The 18,385-nt window shown below is 59.1% G+C and overlaps 1 protein-coding gene across 4 annotated transcripts in view; it reads right to left on the bottom strand.

Moving 5' to 3' along the window:
* The window catches only part of GREB1 (growth regulating estrogen receptor binding 1), a 69,349-nt gene that overhangs the window by 50,448 nt on the left and 516 nt on the right, over positions 1 to 18,385 (bottom strand). The gene's annotated exons all lie outside the window — the stretch shown is intronic.

Below are 18,385 nucleotides of genomic sequence, written 5' to 3'. Positions count from 1 at the left end.
ATGGGATGGATGGGATGGATGGGATGGGATGGATGGATGGATGGGATGGGATGGGATGGGATGGATGGGATAGATGGGATGGATGGGATGGATGGATGGTGTGGGATGGGATGGATGGGATGGATGGGATGGATGGGATGGATGGGATGGATGGGATGGATGGATGGTGTGGGATGGGATGGATGGGATGGATGGGATGGATGGGATGGATGGGATGGATGGGATGGATGGATGGTGTGGGATGGGATGGATGGGATGGATGGAATGGATGGGATGGATGGATGGGATGGGATTGGATGGATGGGATGGATGGGATGGGGTGGGATGGATGGGATGGGATGGGATGGATGGGATGGGATGGGATGGATGGGATGGATGGGATGGGATGGGATGGATGGGATGGATGGGATGGGATGGGATGGATGGGATGGATGGGATGGGATGGGATGGATGGGATGAGATGGGATGGATGGGATGGGATGAAATGGATGGGATGGGATGGATGGGATGGGATGAAATGGATGGGATGGGATGGATGGGATGGGATGGATGGGATGGATGGGATGGGATGGGGTGGGATGGATGGGATGGGATGGGATGGATGGGATGGATGGGGATGGATGGGATGGATGGGATGGGATGGATGGGATGGGATTGGATGGATGGGATGGATGGGATGGGGTGGGATGGATGGGATGGAATGGGATGGATGGGATGGGATGGGATGGATGGGATGGATGGGATGGATGGGATGGGATGGGATGGGATGGATGGGATGGGATGAAATGGATGGGATGGGATGGATGGGATGGGATGGATGGGATGGATGGATGGGATGGGATGAAATGGATGGGATGGGATGGATGGGATGGGATGGATGGGATGGATGGGATGGGATGGGGTGGGATGGATGGGATGGGATGGGATGGATGGGATGGATGGGATGGATGGGATGGGATGGATGGGATGGGATGAAATGGATGGGATGGGATGGATGGGATGGGATGGATGGGATGGATGGGATGGGATGGGGTGGGATGGATGGGATGGGATGGGATGGATGGGATGGATGGGATGGATGGGATGGGATGGATGGGATGGATGGGATGAAATGGATGGGATGGGATGGATGGGATGGGATGGATGGGATGGGATGAAATGGATGGGATGGGATGGATGGGATGGGATGGATGGGATGGGATAGATGGGATGGGATGGATGGGTTTTGATGGATGGGATGGGATGGATGGGATGGGATGGGATGGATGGGATGGGATGGATGGGATGGATGGGATGGGATGGGATGGGATGGATGGGATGGATGGGATGAAATGGATGGGATGGGATGGATGGGATGGGATGGATGGGATGGGATGAAATGGATGGGATGGGATGGATGGGATGGGATGGATGGGATGGGATAGATGGGATGGGATGGATGGGATGGATGGGATGGATGGGATGGGATGGGGTGGGATGGATGGGATGGGATGGGATGGATGGGATGGATGGGATGGATGGGATGGGATGGATGGGATGGATGGGATGAAATGGATGGGATGGGATGGATGGGATGGGATGGATGGGATGGGATGAAATGGATGGGATGGGATGGATGGGATGGGATGGATGGGATGGGATAGATGGGATGGGATGGATGGGTTTTGATGGATGGGATGGGATGGATGGGATGGGATGGGATGGATGGGATGGGGATGGATGGATGGATGGGATAGATGGGATGGATGGATGGGATGGGATGGATAGCATCAATGCAATGGAATAGAATACAATAGAACAGAACAGCATGTCTTTTTACACAGCGTGTGCTTACATGTACTAAGAACTGAAGGTTACTTCTCTCTCAGCGGGTCTTTACCGAAGGGGCTGCGGGGACGAGAACAGGCCGCCGCGGTACATAAAGGCAGCGCCCGTGGAAGAGGGCATTTCCAGACAACAAAGAAAGCGGAGAGCATTCCGAGAGAGAATGCCGCCTGAAGAGCCTGGCGGAGGGAGGGGAGGGAGTAGGAGGGAGGGGAGGGGGCCGGGCCTGGACAGTGTCGCCCCATCAGCCCCTCGGCCGCCCCCCGCCCCAGATTAAAGCGGAGACGCCGACGCCAGCCTGTTCCCTGAGCTCTCCGCGCTCCCCCCCCCCCGCCCCCCTCTGTCTGTCTTTCTTCTCCGAAGCCCAGGCTCTCAGAGGCGCTGCCACTTATCTCACCGGCGCGCAGACACTCACCGCGGAGCCGCTCCTGTCCTGCTATCAGCCTCCTCTGTCTGAGCCACGGTCTGCCAACAGCGCCTATGAGTCCCCGAGCGGGGCTGGAGCCTCCTGAGATAACGCCCCCTCCTCGGTCCCGGCCCCGCCCGGACAGCCCCCCGCACCCCATTTCCTCACGGCCCCCCGCGGGGACTGTGCGTGAGGCCACAGGGGCTTCACTCAGGGCGGCTGTCCTCCTCACGCTGGGCGGCCTCAGGCAAGTGGCCTAACCTCTCTGTGCTGCCGTCCCCTCGCCTGTAAGACCAGACGGATAGGAACGGCTCTGGAGCCGCAGGGAGGGGTACAGGAAGGGACGCGTGGAGGGCGGCCGGCAGGCAGAGACGCCACCAACCCCAGCCCCTCTAAACGTGGGGCTCCCCGCTCCCGATTCCAGCTTCTAAGCGCGAGACGGAATGCCAGGCTCTGGACTCCTGGGGAGAGAACTGAATTCCCAGCCGCCCTAAGGGGCCCCGGAACGCGGATTCGCGGGTGCCACCTGCCCCGGGACCCCCGAGCTCACCTACGGCTTCCAGCCCAAACCAGGTCTGGGGGGAGCGTCGGGGTACACCGTGCCCTGTGCTCTTTCCCCACGGACGCCTGCTCCCCCACGGCCCCCGGGCCTGGCCCTCCCGGCCTGGCGCTACGGAAAACGCATGCCCCCTCCTCGCCCCGGACCCCAGCACCACGCTGGCACCTCACGGGCCGTGTCCGTGTCTCCCGCCTCCGGCGGGGGGTGAACTGCAGACGCACCGCCAAGCCCACGCGTGGCTCCACCCCCCACGGAGCCCGGGACGTGCCTCTCGGCACCGGGTCTGGCGGGGACGGACCGCCACGGGCCACCCCAGGCGGGAAGAGAAGACGCACCGGGGCCTTCGGGTCTGCCCTGAGCCACGGAGGCCCCGTCACCCACACTGGCCTCCTCTGTGAAAGCAGAGATTCCGCCTCCAGGCTCCGGGCTTCGCCTAAACAAAGGTGAGGCGTCTGGTTTGGGAGGACCCAGAGATCTCACTCCTGCGTGGACGTGAGGGCCAGAGTGAGACAGACGGCTTCCTGAGCTGAAGAAGCCCGCAGGCAGGCAGGCAGGCAGGGGAGCGAGGCAGCGTCTAGGGAAGTGTGGCCGCTGTCTGAGCCGGCAAGAGGTGCCCTCCGGCCGAGACCGGTGCGGCTCAGTGGATAGAGCGTTGGTCCACGAACTGAAAGGTCCCGGGTTCGACTCCGGTCAGGGGCATATACGTTGGTTGCAGGCACATCCCCAGTGGGGGGAGTGCAGGAGGCAGCTGGTCCATGTTTCTCTCTCATCGATGTTTCTAGCTCTCTCTCTCTCTCCTTTCCTCTCTGTAAAAAATCAATAAAAATATAATAATAAAAAAAAAAAAAAAGAGGCAGTCTCTGGTAGAGACAGGAGCCGAGGGGAGGCAGGGGAGGGAGGGCGGAGGTACTGCCTCGGGGCAATCTCAGAGGGCCGCCTGGAGGAGGTGAGTCTGGGAGCTTGCATTTGCAGCTGGAAGGAAGGGTCCTCCGGGCAGAAGGGGGGCAGAGCACCCCGACTGGCCCCAGAGTGATGCCCAGTGTGTGATGGGAGCACAAGGCCCTACAGAGGCAGAGCCCAGGGGGATGGGGGAGCGGGGACAGCACAGAGACGGGGGCCAGCTCGGACTCCCCGTGGAGCCAGGAGGGCTTGGGGCAGGTCACCTAACTTCCCACGGAGGGCCTGTCCTGCAGGGCGTGCGACCAGCGGGGACACAGCAGCCCGGGACGGAGGTCGGACACGGCGCTGGCCTAGGAGCTCAGGGCACAAGGTCTGTCCGACCCTCAGCCACCAGCTCTGGCCAAGCCCTCCTGGCGCAAACTCGCTGGCTGGCTCGGGTTCCCGCTGCTCTTACCCTGTCCTCTCCCCCTCGCCCGGGAAAGTGGCCGTGCAGAGAAAAAAGGGGGGACTCCGGAGTCAAAGGCCGGAGTTCAAGTCCATGAGAGAGAACACCCACCCCCACGGAGCCTGCTGGGTCCCTCCCCTCCCGACCGCCATCTGCCTCCTGAATCCCGTCCAAGACACCGGTCCTCCCAGCCTCCCTCTCACCCCCTCCTGGAAGACGGCTTTCCCGGTCGCCCTCGCCTTCCCGGGCCGCACAGGCAGGCACCTGACCTTCCCCTCCCCCCCCCCCCCCCCCCCGCGGCCAGGGCGACACAGCCCCACCTGAGCACCCCAAACCCCTCCGATGGGAGCCCCACTGACCCCGTTCGGTCCTCAGCGTCCCTACGGCGCACCCCGAGGACCCTCCGGCCGGCACCCAGGTTCGGAGGGGCCCAGAGTTCTGGAAAGCAAACGCCACGCCGCCTCCTCCTCCTCCTCAGCCCCTGGGCCCTGGTCCTGCCGGTCCCTCAGGGGCAGGGCGGCGGCCTGAGTATATGACGTGGCCATAAACACATCCACATGCAGGAGGGTCCCCTATAAACCGGTGATGGCCCCGGGCAGGAAGCGGCTTTCTCATGTAGATTCCGCCCAGGTTCCCCCCAGGAACTCATAAACTCACCGCAGGGAGGGAGGGAAGGAGGGAGGGAAGGGGGAGAGGGGGAAGGCGGGAGGACAGCCAGGCCAGGGGCTGGACTTCTGTCTAACCCCCTTGTCTCTCGGACGGAGCGGGCCCTGCCTGTGTCACCCCGGACAGCTGCTCCCAGGCTGGAGCTGCACCTGCTCGGAGCGCCCTCGGCTTCCAGACAGAACTCAGAGCGTGAGTGGGTGCCCGGGGGGACGGTGAGCGGAGGGCACAGCACCCGCAGGAGGAAGCCAGGACGACATTCCGGAAAGAAGCCCCTCGGAGCCAGCCAGGCAGGACCCCGCGTGCTGTCCCTCTCCCGCATCACGTATGACGAAGCCACGGCCACGCGTGTTCGCTGTGCGCAAAACACGCCCTTCCCACCCCCTGGGACACACGCTCACTCCCCGGGCGGAGTCCCCGGCTCGCTGCCCCCGCCCTCCTGAAAGCAGGTGCCCTGCGGCCACTCCGCTTCGCCAGGCCGACGCCGTCCTTACCACGAAGCAGACGCCGGCACACCCTCTCCACCGGCACCTGGTCATTCAGGCGGCCGGGCCCCCGCCAGCCACCAGCCGGCGGCGAGGGAGCCTCCTGCCCCCGAGAAAGGTGCCGAGCGCTGGGCTGGCCTGGCACCCCGGCTGGCCAGCCCGCGTCCGGGAGTCAGAGGGGCCACGCCGCCGGGCGAAAGGCCTCGAAGCCGGTGTCTGCAGCCGAGGCTGCCCCAACCAGGAAAGAAAAAAGCAAAAACGCAAAAGAAGGGCCGCGGCGAGCGGTCCCCGCCCCCCTCGGGCCCCCGCAGGCCAGACGGCAGAGGCCACGCTCCCATCCGGTCAGCGCCGAGCGCTGTGCCGGGTCGGAGTGCCCCACGCAGGCACAGCGCGGTCTGTCCGTCTGACCCCGCAGGCACAGCGCGTCTCTGCCGGCGGGAAGCTGTGTTCCCTGCGGGAGCGGGGCTCGGCCACGGGGCCCGGGCGGCCCGCCCCCTGCCCGGAGGCCCAGGCGTGCGGCTGGCCGGGGGGTGGGGGCAGCGGCCTCTGCAGGGATCCCCCTCCGTGAACGCCCGCCCGGGGACAGCCTGAGAGCCACCCGTGCCCCTTCCTACGCTCCTCCCACTTAAGTCATCTCCACGACGGGAACGGGCAGGCACAGCGCGGCCCGGAGCTGCCGTGAGCGCTCACGGACCCGGGATCCTGCCGGAACCCCAGCGGGAGGAGGAAAGGAGATGGCAGGAGCCACTGGCTCCTGTTAACGCCGACCGGCACCTTCTCGCCAGGGTCCTGTCTTTGCCTGCAGAGATGACGTGGCCGGACCCAGAACCCCCTGTGACAAAAGGCAACGGCTGGGTTGTTCTTTTTTCGTTTTTACAGAGAGGAAGGAAGAGGGAGAGAGAGTTAGAAACATCGTACAGCTGCCTCCTGCACACCCCCTACTGGATGTGCCCGCAACCAAGGTACGTACATCGAACCCGGGACCTTTCAGTCCGCAGGCCGACGCTCTATCCACTGAGCCACACCGGTTAGGGCCTTTTTTTTTTTTGAGGACCAGTCAGGCTGACCTCTGCGCTGCTCACACACCTACCCCCTCAGCTGAGCCTTCTGTTATTTGCCTACATTGACAACCCCTCCCCCACTGCCATGTGAGTTTGGAGCTTAAACGCTGCAAACGTGAGCCCTGGCTGGCGTTGCTTGGTGGTTAGAGTGCCAGCCCATGCACCAAAGGATCACTGGTTCGATTCCTGGTGAAAAGCACACATGTGGGTTGCGTGTTTGCTCCCTGCCCCCCCCACGGGGGCGCGCGCAATGTGTTTCTCTCAAGACACATCCATGTTCCTCTCTCCCCCCCCCCCACCCCTCCCTCCCACTCTCTCGGAAAGGCAGTGGGCAAAATTTCCTCAGGTGAGGACTGACAACAACAAAAATTACAAAACTGAGCAACTGGGAGACACAACACCTCCTCCTTTTGGGGCCCACTCTGGTGGCCCCTCCCGGCCAGGTTCTCTCCTGCTGTCCCCCCCTCTCCCCCGGCCCTGGGCTGGGCGTTTGCACCCCTCGCTCCCTCAGCCTCTGCGGGTGCCCTCTGCACCTGGCAGGTGAGCCGTGGAGCTGCCCAGGGCCTCCCCCACCTCGCAGAAGGCAGATAGCAATGCTGACTTCACCAGGCGGCCGGGAGGCTCCCGTACAGACACCAGGACCAGACAGACAGCGGCTCTCCCACGGCCTGGCCCTCGGCGGGCGCTAGGCCAAGGGCAGGATTTATGGGGCTCCCCATCGTGCTGGCTCCGATGCAGCCCCAGCCCTGCTCTGGGAAGGCTTGGGCCCTGACAGCAGGAAACTCCCTTCCCACGGCCCCACAGCCCCCCCCCTCCCCACTCCACCCCGCCCCCTCCCCTCGGAACCCAAACACGCTGAGCAAACGCCGCACAATGAGTCCGGTTACAGACACGTCGAGGGCAAGGCAGCCGGCCGGCGTGACTCATCGCTGGCGCTCCGGTAATTAGAAGTATTTTGGTTGGTTTCTGGGTCAGAATGACCCAGTGCCTGCCTTTTTTTTTTTCTTTCCTTTGCGCTGCTAACGTTTGCGCTGAACCTTAAAACAAAAACAAAGGCTTCGCAGGAGGAGATAAGGACCTTTATCAGCTCTGCCCTTCGGAAGCAAACCTTTATCAGCTCTGCCCTTCAGAAGGAAGGCCAGCCAGGAGGCCATTTATGAGATACAGGGGGGGGGGGGGGCACACTACGGACGTGCCCACCCCCACGACCAAGCTTCCAGAAGCCTCTCTCGCCATCAGCTGCCCCCGGGGCCTCGACCTCGTACAGAAATAAGTAGCAGGAGAGTGTTTATGGACAGAGTGCTCCCGGGTCAGGCTCCTTTTCAAGAAGTAAGAATTAAGGAGAGGATGACCCAGCAGCATGGGGCTTTGCTGAGGTCTTCTCCGGGAATCACTGGGCATTCCTGACTCCGTGCCCGCTGAGGCTGACTCACGCCCGAGGACGGTGTCCACACAGTTAGCACGGCCGGTTCCCACAGCGGGACGCACGGCCACGGCCGGGCAGAGCGGGGACAGGACGCGGGGTCCCTCCCGTCCCCGCACCCAGCATCCCCGTACCGCCTGGACCGCACTGGGAAAAAGACCGGGAGGAAACACACTCACATGTGAACGGCGGGCGTTTGGGGAAATGCAATGAGAGACCCTTTTGTTTGTTTGTTTGTTTGTTTGTTTGTTTCTAAGGTTCTGTACGTTTCTGTAAGTTTTTTATAAGCGGCCGCCTGCAGCCCGGCCGGTGTGGCTCAGGGGCTGAGCGTCCACCTAGGAACCAGGAGGTCACGGTTCGGTTCCTGTCAGGACACATGCAGCCTCGATCCCCAGTGTGGGGCGCGCAGGAAGCAGCCCATCGAGGATGCTCTCTCATCCTTGATGTTTCTGTCTCTCCCCCTCTCCCTTCCTTTCTGAAATCAATTTTTTTTTTAAATGTTTTTAATTCGCACGTGCAATTTGTAGGAATGAATGGGGGGCGGGGGTATAACATGACATGCCATCAAACTGGAGTCCATTCGGGCGGCGCGATGCAGAACAGACGGAGGACCAGAGCGCACAGACCGAGCCCCACATGCCCTGGCGGGCAGGCATCCATCCAACCCAGGGCCGGGCCAGGTGGGCCCTCTGGCAGCCTCAGCCGCTGCAGGTGAGAGCACCCCGGGGGAACGAAAACCCCACTGGGGGCCAAAACCGGTGTGGCTCAGTGGATAGAGCGTCAGCCTGCGGACTCAAGGGTCCCAGGTTCGGTTCCAGTCAAGGGCATGTGCCTTGGTTGCAGGCACATCCCCAGTGGGGGGCGTGCAGGAGGCGGCTGATTGATGTTTCTCTCTCATCGATGTTTCTAACACTCTATCCCTCTCCCTCCTCTCTGTAAAAAAATCAATAAAATTTTTAAAAAAGGAAAGAAACCCAGTCTGTGCCTCAGCCTGACAGGGACTCGTCCCTCCCAGGTAACAAGACTGCAGGGAGGAGCACAGGCCCGGGAGCCACCTTGACCTTGACATCGAGGACCCAAGCTTCTGCCTCGAAGGGGCACCTGCAGTCCCTCCTCCAGACTGGAGGAGGCGGATGGCAGAGGCCGGGGCACGGCCCCTCCCTACCAGGGGCCACGGGTGGCTGGGCAGCTGTTTTCCCAGGGGGAACCCCCTCCCCAAATGACTTCTGCTGGTAACACACTGGCCAGCACGCGGTCTGAGGGCTCCCTCCATCCCGAGGAGCACGGCCGGACGGCTCCCTGCACGGTGCTCCCCTGACCAGAGCCGGCTCCGCCGCGGGGTCGGTTCAGCCGGTGCCGAGGAGGACGTGCTCTGGAAGGCATGGCACGGGAAGTGATGATAAGACCAAAGCACACCGAGGCCAAGTCCGCCCCAGACGGCGAGGTCAGGCTGACCTCCTGGGGGAAGAGGATGTTCGGCCGGACGTGGCACACGCACTGCGAGGCCGACGCAAAAGTATCCAAGTGCTGTTTCCCAGCCCCCGGAGGGCGCTGTGCCCGGGGAGGGGGCCCAGGCCCGCCCGGCACCCTGCACGTCGCTCCGGGTCACCCCCACGCAGCACCCTGAGCCCACAGGAGAGGGGAGGGGAGGGCCACAGAGACGGGGTCGCGTGCCCAAGGACACCAGGGAGAGGGGGCGACGGGACCCCACGTCTGGGGCCTCTCTACCGTGTCCCGTCTAGACTTCTGGGCGCTGGACAATGGCCTGAGGAGGCCAAGGGGACCTCCGTCCTGCTCCACCCAGGCCCCGGGCTCCTGGGCCAGAGCAGACCCGCCTGTCACCGCCACCTCCCTCCGAGAGGTCTGCCGGGCCCACAGGCCACCCCTGGCTTTGTCCTCAAGTCAGAGCCTCGGCTCTGCCTGCGCTGCCCCCCGGCCTCCCAGGACCTGCTGCTGACGCCGCTCAGGCTGTGGCACCCGCCCCTGACCCTGACCTTGGGCAGCTCGTCCCCTACAGACCCGGCAGCAAGCTCCTTCCTTCTGCGGGTCTTCACCAGGCCTCGTCATTCACACCCAAACTGCCTTCCGCAGCGAACACCTTCTACTGAGGACGGAGAAGAGAGCCCTCACCAGTGTGGCTCAGTGGATAGAGCATCATCAGCCTGCGGACTGATGGGTCCCAGGTTCCATTCTGGCCAAGGGCACGTACCTAGATTACGGGCTCATCCCCAGTGGGGGGGGGGGGGGGGGAGGGTGCAGGAGGCAGCCGATCCATGATTTTCTCTCATCATCGATGTTCCTATCTCTCTCTCCCTCTCCCTTCCTCTCTGACATCCATAAAAATATATTAGGTCCATGCAAGGATTTTTTTAAATATATTTTATTGATTTTTTACAGAGAGGAAGGGAGACAGAGGGAGAGTCAAAAACATCGATGAGAGAGAAACATCGATCAGCTGCCTCCTGCACGCCCCCCACTGGGGATGCGCCTGCAACCGAGATACATGCCCTTGACCTGAACTGAACCTGGGACCCTTGAGTCCGCAGGCAGGCGCTCTATCCACTGAGCCACAACGGTTAGGGCCATGCATGGATTTTTATTCCTAGGAAACATTCTCGCAAAAGGAGGTCACCAGGGCTGCTGGAGAAGGTGAATGAAGGACGCTGGCCCTCAGGGGTCTGAGCGTGTCACAAAAATGCAGAATAATGTCAATGGAGAGAGCCTCTGCTCGCAGGTCCCTGTGCCATCACCCCTGCTCCCCGGGGCGGGGGGGGGGGGGGGGGGGGGGGACCGCTCTGCCCCGAGGACATCTGCTGGTCCTTTCATGCAGCGTTCCTCCTGGGGAGACACGGGCGGGACAACAGGTCACCTGGAAGTCACAGGGTCAGTGCCCGGCCCTGCCCTCCGCACGCAAATCCTCCCTCCCCCCCCCCCATGGGGAGCATCCCCCCTCACAGGCTCCTGCAGAGGAAGTGCCAGATGGCGCCAGGCAATCTCAGGGGACCCAGACACCGGACGTGCCACCGTGAGAGACTGCCTCGTTCACATCCACCTCATTTATTAGGATACCTTCTTAGAGCCACAGGTTTGGGAACAATAATTTTCATTCCGTTGTTTTTATTTATTTACCGCATTTTCCTCTCATTGCTCCCACCTCAGAGCTGTTGGGAGCCGGGTCTGCATCTGACTCGATCTCTGTGTCTGCGGCACCAGCCCCAACACCAGGCCTCGGTGCTGCTGGGGGAGGGCCTCACGGAGGCCTGAGAGAGCAGATGGGGAGAGGACGGAGGAGCAGGCGGGTGGTGGGTGAAGGGATGGACAGACAGGTGGGTGGATGGATGGATGGATGTGTGGGTAAATGGATGAGTGGGGGGGGGAAATAGGTGGGTGGATGGATTGTGGATGAATGCATGAATGAAGGTCTGGATGGGTGGATAGATAGATAGATAGATAGATGATAGACAGACAGACAGCTGGTGAATAAATGGATGGACAGATGGATGGATGAATGGATGGATGGATGGACGGATAAATGGATGGATGGATGAATGGATGGATGGATGGATGGATGGATGGATGGATGGATGGATGGATAAATGGATGGGTGGATGGGTGGATGGATGAATGGATGGATGGATAAATGGATGGATGGATGGATGGATGGATGGATGGATGAATGGATGGATAAATGGGTGGGTGGATGGGTGGATGGACAGAAAAATGGATAGAGAATAAATGGATGGCCAGATGGATGGACTGGTAGGTGCTAGGGCAGATAGATGAATGGATTCAACCAGCATCTCTAAAGTACCCGCTCTGAGCCAAGCACAGCACTAGGCACTGGGGAGACCGAGCTGGAGGGTACCTGCTCCCAGCCTCAGAGGAGCTCACGGCCTAGCCGGGCAAAGTGCCAGTCACTCAGTCAGCACACGGTGAGTGCCCTAACGAGGGGGAGGCAGCCCTGGGCTCCGCAGAGAGGGGGGCTGTACAGACTCACGAGGGCCCCTGTCCCGGACTCAGCGTGGGACCGCCCACACCTGCGTGGCACTCCTGTGGTCTAGTACACCAGAAGGTTGTGGGTTCGACCCCAGTTGGGGCACATACAGGAGGCAACTCTTCAATGTTTCTCTCTCACTTTGATGCTTCTCTCTCCTCTCTCTAGTGGTCAATGAAAGGGTGTCCTTGGGTGGGAATTGTTTTAAAAAGGTGAACAATTCCACATTGTAAGGAAATTGTGTAGAGGATGTGAAAAAAAACGCTCTGCAGACAGCAAACGATGGGGAGCCCCATTTTCAGAGGAAGGCCTGGGTAAAGGTTCCGGGCACACCTACCGGGAAACAGTGTCCCAGGATGATGGCGTTTTTTTCTAAGTCAGGAAGAACGCCCCCCAAATGCTTCCCGGCTGTGTCTAGGTAGAGGAATCACAGTCTTCGTTCTTCAATTTGTCTGTGTTGTATGTTTTCTGCAGTTAACGCATATAATGTTTTATCTCAGGGGGGGGAAAAAGTGCTTTCTACTCTTTTTTATCAGCGACGTGAGTACATTTCCCCAGCAGAGAGCAGGGGCTGGTGTAAGTGGCGAATGCAAATGCTATGGATTGGCTCCTGCCGGCGTGAACGGCAGGATGGGAGCGGGAGGCCCTGCCACGGGCGGGGCCAAGGGCAGGGCCAGATAAGAGTGTTCAGACGCGTCTCTGATGTCCTCAGCCCCAGCGCGGACAGCGGGGGTGGGAACGAACGCTCCTCCGGGGGGGGGCCTGGCCCAGCCGCCCTCCCTCGCCCACCCTTTGACCCTGCGGGGTTACCCAGGCTGACCCCTGCGCCCATACCTCAGGGGCCGCCTGTTCAGCGGGGCCAGAGCTCTCTCCACCCTCAGCCAGTGAGAAAACCTTTTTGATTTTTTTTTTTTCGGGTCTTCCCGGCAAAGCTCCGGTGAGAGTGGAGTGTTTGCAGGGACTATCTCAGCTACAGGGATTCCCGGTCCATCTCACTGTGCTGTCTAGGACACATGTCTGTGTGAAACAAAAACCTTTTAAAACGGTGACAATGTTTAAAAATGTCAGCCCACACTTCCCACATTTCACTGCCTGTGGGGGGCGGGGCGGGGCCTCGCAGGAGCCGCCAGCTGCCGTCAGCCAGAGGTCACAGGGCCTCCCGCAGCTGCCGGAGAGCAAGCGGGAGCCCGACCAGGTCATGCCTGTGCCCACCACAAGGTCAACGCCACCCAAGGTCAGGGTGCCCCAGCTTGACCCGGCTGTGCCCGCTGTCCCCACCCCTGCCAGGAGAGGGAGGCTGCCCAGGGCAGAGCAGCAGGGAAAGGCCACAGGCACTCGGCCTCCCTCCCCCCAGGCCCCCGGAGCCCTGGCCCGCACCCCCACCCACTGCCACCCGGTCCTGACCTCCAGCATCGGCAGCCGCGCAGCCCGTGGCCTCCTGGTGCCTAGAATGGGCTACAGAGCAACCCCACTGACTGTGCTCACCGGAGCACTTATTGTTTTTAATCCGCGCCCGAGGGTATTCTTCCATTGATTTTTAGAGTGGGAGACGGAAAGACAGAGAGAAATACTGAGGTGAGAGAAACGCTTCCTGCACCCACCCTGACCAGGGCCCAGGCCGCGGAGGACCCTGAAACTGAAGTATGTGCCCTTGACCGGAATCGAACCCGGGACCCTTCCGTCTGGAGGCCGATGCTCTGTCCACTGAGACAAACTGGCTGGGGCTTAGACACTTTTATGGCCTGATATATTGGACACACACGCATGAGCGCCTTGTTACCCTTGTTAATAAAAAGCACCAATTCTTGCCCTGGCTGGTTCGGCTCAGTGGATAGAGCATCATCCTGAAAGCTGAGGGGTCCCAGGTTCAATGCTAGTCAGGGACACGTGCCCAGGTTGCGGGCTCAATCCCCACGGGGGGAGAGGCAGCCGATCAATGATTCTCGCTGCTGTCCCCAAGCCGACGCTCTATCCATTGAGCCAAACCGGTCTCAGCTCAGAATGGAACCCTTAATTGTCCTCTAATGGTTTCCACGGCGTGAGGCGCGGCTCTCCAACCAGAGTTCGGGCCGCGCCCTGAAGCACAGAAGCTCATCCATCCCTCACATACTTACTGAGACCTGCTGCGGGCCAGCCATCGTGCTGGGCGGGTGGGAGGGAGGCTCAATGGTGAGCGAAGGCCCTCGGTCCCTCCGGCCCCTGCCACACACCGGGGCAGACAGACCTCCCGCAAAGAAACATGCAGTGACAACTGCGGCCTGTCACACAAGGTATTCTCAACCGACCGCGCCAATGGACATTTCCTCTCCGTATCCCTCCCGACTCAGAAATAGTTACTCTCACAATTTCTCTCCATAACTCTTCTGTCAGCCACCCCCAACAGCCACCAATCTGTTCTCTGTATTTACGAATCTATTTCCATGTTTATTTCGTTCTTTAGATTCCACATATAAGTGAAATCACGTGGCATTTGTCATTCTCTGTCTGACTTACACAGAGTGGCCAGATGATGATGATCTCTGAACACATAATAAATAATCTGGCCACTTGGTGCATTTGTATCTCCAATGGGATCCAAAAGTATTCTAGACCAGTGTTTTTCAACCTTTTTTGGGCAAAGGCACACTTGTTTCATGAAAAAAATCACGAGGCACACCACCATTAGAAAATGTTAAAAAATTTAACTCTGTGCCTATATTGACTATATATAAAGTAATTCTCTTGAATAGGAATCAAATAAACACAAAGAAAGTATTTTATAATTACTTTATTATGAAATATTAAGTAAACAAAATAGTGAAAAATTATAAAATTCTTGTCTTGTCTGCACCTACGGCACACCAGGCAACATGTGCCGCGGAACAGCAGTTGAAAAACGCTGTTCTAGACTTTTGCTTGGAGATCAACCGCCTATTTGCCCTGAGCTTTCTGTCAGCCAGTGCAAAGAGGAAAACTGATCAGGTGCACAAGTTATAGTATCTTTGATATCACATAAACGAGGTGCTCAAGAGAAGTACACTGAGTGGCCAGATGATTATGCGTTCAGAGATCATCATCTGGCCGCTCAGTGTATTTCCCTTAGCTCAGCAAATGGTGAGATCTGTTTGAGTCAAGAACATGTTCAGGGTTCCTGATCGACCAAAGATGCCAGTCACTCCACAGTTAATACCAGCCTGCACGCAGGGAAGAAATCTGCCATTGATCAAGATTCACAGACTGGCCAAAACCGGCTTGCCTCAGTGGATAGAGCGTGGGCTGCGGATTGAAGAGTCCAGGGTTTGATTCCGGTCAAGGGCATGTGCCTTGGTTGGGGGCACGTCCCCAGTAGAGGATATACAGGAGGCAGCTGATCAATGTTTCTCTCTCATTGATGTTTCTCTCTGTCCCTCTCCCTTCTGCTCTATAAAAAATCAATAAAATATATTTAAAAAAAAAAGAAAAAGATTTACAGACCGGATGGTGGGTAAACGCACAATTTACAGCAGGCTTTCGTTTCTGTGTTTAAGACAGAGGTTAGCAAACTCCTTAGTCCACAGAGCCAATTAGCCACAGGACAACGACTGACATTTCTCTGGAGAGCCACAGTTTTTAAACTTAAACTTCTTCTAACGCCACGTCTTCCACACAGACTCGCCCGGGCCGTGGTGTTTTGTGGAAGAGCCACACTCCAGGGGCCAAAGAGCTGCATGTGGCTCTCGGCCCGCAGTTTGCCGAGTTCACAGACCTCCTGGCCACCCTCCCGGCGCACAGATGAGAACCTGAGCCCAGAGGTGAGAAGCCAGGCTCTCAAGGTCAAAACGAGGCAGGTCCCTCACTCACTCTCAGGTCACACAGCCTCCAGGCAAACCCCGAGCCCGAAGACACGCCCTTCTCCCCCACTGCCAGGCACACCAGGGTCAGACACGGAGGGGTATGGAATAGGATGTCTTGAATTTACAAAGTAGCCCCGCAGAGCTGCAACGTGGGCAGGCAGAAGCTAGAAGATACAAAACTGACAACATGTTGACGACTTCTGAAGCCGAGGGATGAGGGCAAAGAAGTTCATTGTAACATGTTTCTACTCTGGGAGCCGGCCCCACGGTTTCCATAGTCAATCAGCAGGAACCTGGTGGATCACGTTTGTCATGCGGGTCTGAGAGGATCGGCTTGTCCACGCAGCCCTGGAAACAGGCTGTCCCCACCCGCCCAAAAAAAGGAGATTTTAAACATCTGGGCCGTGCCGAGCCTCGGCACCAGTGGAATTCAGACAGAATGAAGGCGCCAATGTCTGTCCTCGAGGAGCCTGTCATTTGGCGGGTAAAGAACACCCTGGATTCTCTAACTCAAACATCGAACCACGAGCCAGACACAGTTTTCTAGCGTCCAGTAAAGGGGTGATACGAGAGTGGACACCCACCATGCCAGAGGCCAGAAAGCCGCTTACGAAATGAAAGCGTGACCAGCTTCACCCTAAGCACGAATCTTTTGGACAGATTATAAACTCTCCTATTAAAAAATAATAATAATAACAATAAAAGAAGGCACAAAAATCCAGATATTTCAAGTGTCGCTGCAGCGCACACACACACTCACCCCTCCCCCTCGTAAAAGATCCCAGGTACCGGTCCACCTGGCTATTCCAGCCACTAAGACCGTTCTAAGCCACAAACACGTCGTCCACACCGTCCACAATAACAGGAAAGGCCAGGATGGCATCCGGCTCACCCCGAGCTCACTCCTTCCTCCACAGAGGGCACCGGTCCTGGCAGGAACGGCACAGCGCTGGTCCCGGCCGTGGGAACCGGAAGCACCCCACTCCACACCCTGCATGCCAGGGAACCCCGATTTCCGCAGGGAACCCCGATTTCAGCAGGAAAGGGCCTGCGGGTACCTCTCCTCGCTGGCAGTGCTCTGTTCCGTTACTTCCCTTTTGAGATTTGGTTTTTGTTCCCCAGAAACAGACTTTTCTGGAAAAGCCCGAGACACGGTCCTCTGGAAGCAACAGCTTGGCGAGCAAGAACCCTTCAACGCCACCCGGAGATTTAAGAATTCCTAAGAAGCCAGTCAGCGCCAACTCTGCTCGACACAGACCTTTTCCATTGCAGAGGAAAATAATAAAAATAAAATAATAGAGGTGGAATTGGAATTGGCCTTTCGAACTTCCAAAACCTTTTTCCTGCCAAGCGGTGCTCACCGGCGACAGGATCCCAGCCTTTCTGTGCCCCCCACCCATGTGCGCACCCTGTACAGTAGGGGTGTCGAACTCAATCAGAGAAGAGGCCAAAATCTAAAATCCAGCCTAAATCGCGGGCCGAATGGTTTACTGAACAGTCATAAACTGTCATTGTGATGGAAACGCAGCGGAGTGCAGTGATGACTGCGCGGTGAGGGCCACATTGCAAGGCCTGGCGGGATGGATTTGGCCCCCGGGCCTTGTGTTTGACACATGTGCTGTACAGGGACAGGATCCCAGCCTTTCTGTGGGCCCCCCCCATGTGCGCACCCTGTACAGGGACAGGATCCCAGCCTTTCTGTGCCCCCCCCCATGTGCGCACACTGTACAGGGACAGGATCCCAGCCTTTCTGTGGGGCGCCCCCCCCCCCCGATGTGCGCACCCTGTACAGGGACAGGATCCCAGCCTTTCTGTGCCCCCCCATGTGCGCACCCTGTACAGCGGACAGCGGGAGGGGTGGCTCTTGCTTCTCAGATTTAACCCCTTGGAACTGATAGTGACTCAGAGTGTGTACACATTTTCGGGGGACACACCCCGGATACAATGACGCTCAGGACCCTCCTCCTCCCAGGATTAAAAACCCGCCACTCGGAACGACCTCACTGGGAACACAAGCTTTTATTCAAGTTCAGTGTGCACATCTCCTGTTTCACAGGTGCCCAGACACCGCTCAAGCCCCGGAGTGCACTGACTTCCCAATAAAAGTGTATTCAAGTGTCTGCGAGCAAGCCAGCCGCTCCTCTCTGCCGCCGGTCCTCCCCGGGCGGACAGCCGGCCCGGAGCCCCGCGCCCCTCCGGCTCCGGGACGGGCCTTTGTTCCCGCCCGGCCCCGGGCCGCCCCGCAGCCGCCGCCCAGGGGAGGGCGCCCCCACGGCGGTCCGGGCCCCGAGAAGCCCGCGTCCTCCGGCCCGGCGGGGAGCCGAGCCGCACCCCCGGCCGCGGAGCGCACAGGGCCCGCTGTCACCGCCGGCCCGCGCGCCGGAGGGATGGGGCCGCGTCCTGCGCCAGCGCCTCTCCCTCCCTCCCTCCCTCCCTCCCTCTCCCCTTTCTCACTCACACACACACCACACACACTCACACACACACACTCACACACACACACACTCACACACACACACCACACACACTCACACACACACACACACTCACACACACACACTCACACACACACACTCACACACACACACATACACACACACTCTCACACTCACACACACACACTCACACACACATACACACACATACACACACACTCACACACACATACACACACACTCGCACACACACGCTCACACACAAGCTTACACACAAGCTCACACACACGCCCACACACACACACGCTCACACACACACACACACTCTCACACTCACACACACACACACACATACACACACATACACACACACACTCA

The sequence above is a fragment of the Pipistrellus kuhlii genome, unplaced genomic scaffold, assembly GCF_014108245.1.
Source record: "Pipistrellus kuhlii isolate mPipKuh1 unplaced genomic scaffold, mPipKuh1.p scaffold_m20_p_13, whole genome shotgun sequence".
Taxonomy (NCBI): Eukaryota; Metazoa; Chordata; class Mammalia; order Chiroptera; family Vespertilionidae; genus Pipistrellus; species Pipistrellus kuhlii.
The sequence above is the reverse complement of the archived record's forward strand: the minus strand, read 5'-3'. Positions and strand labels throughout refer to the sequence as shown.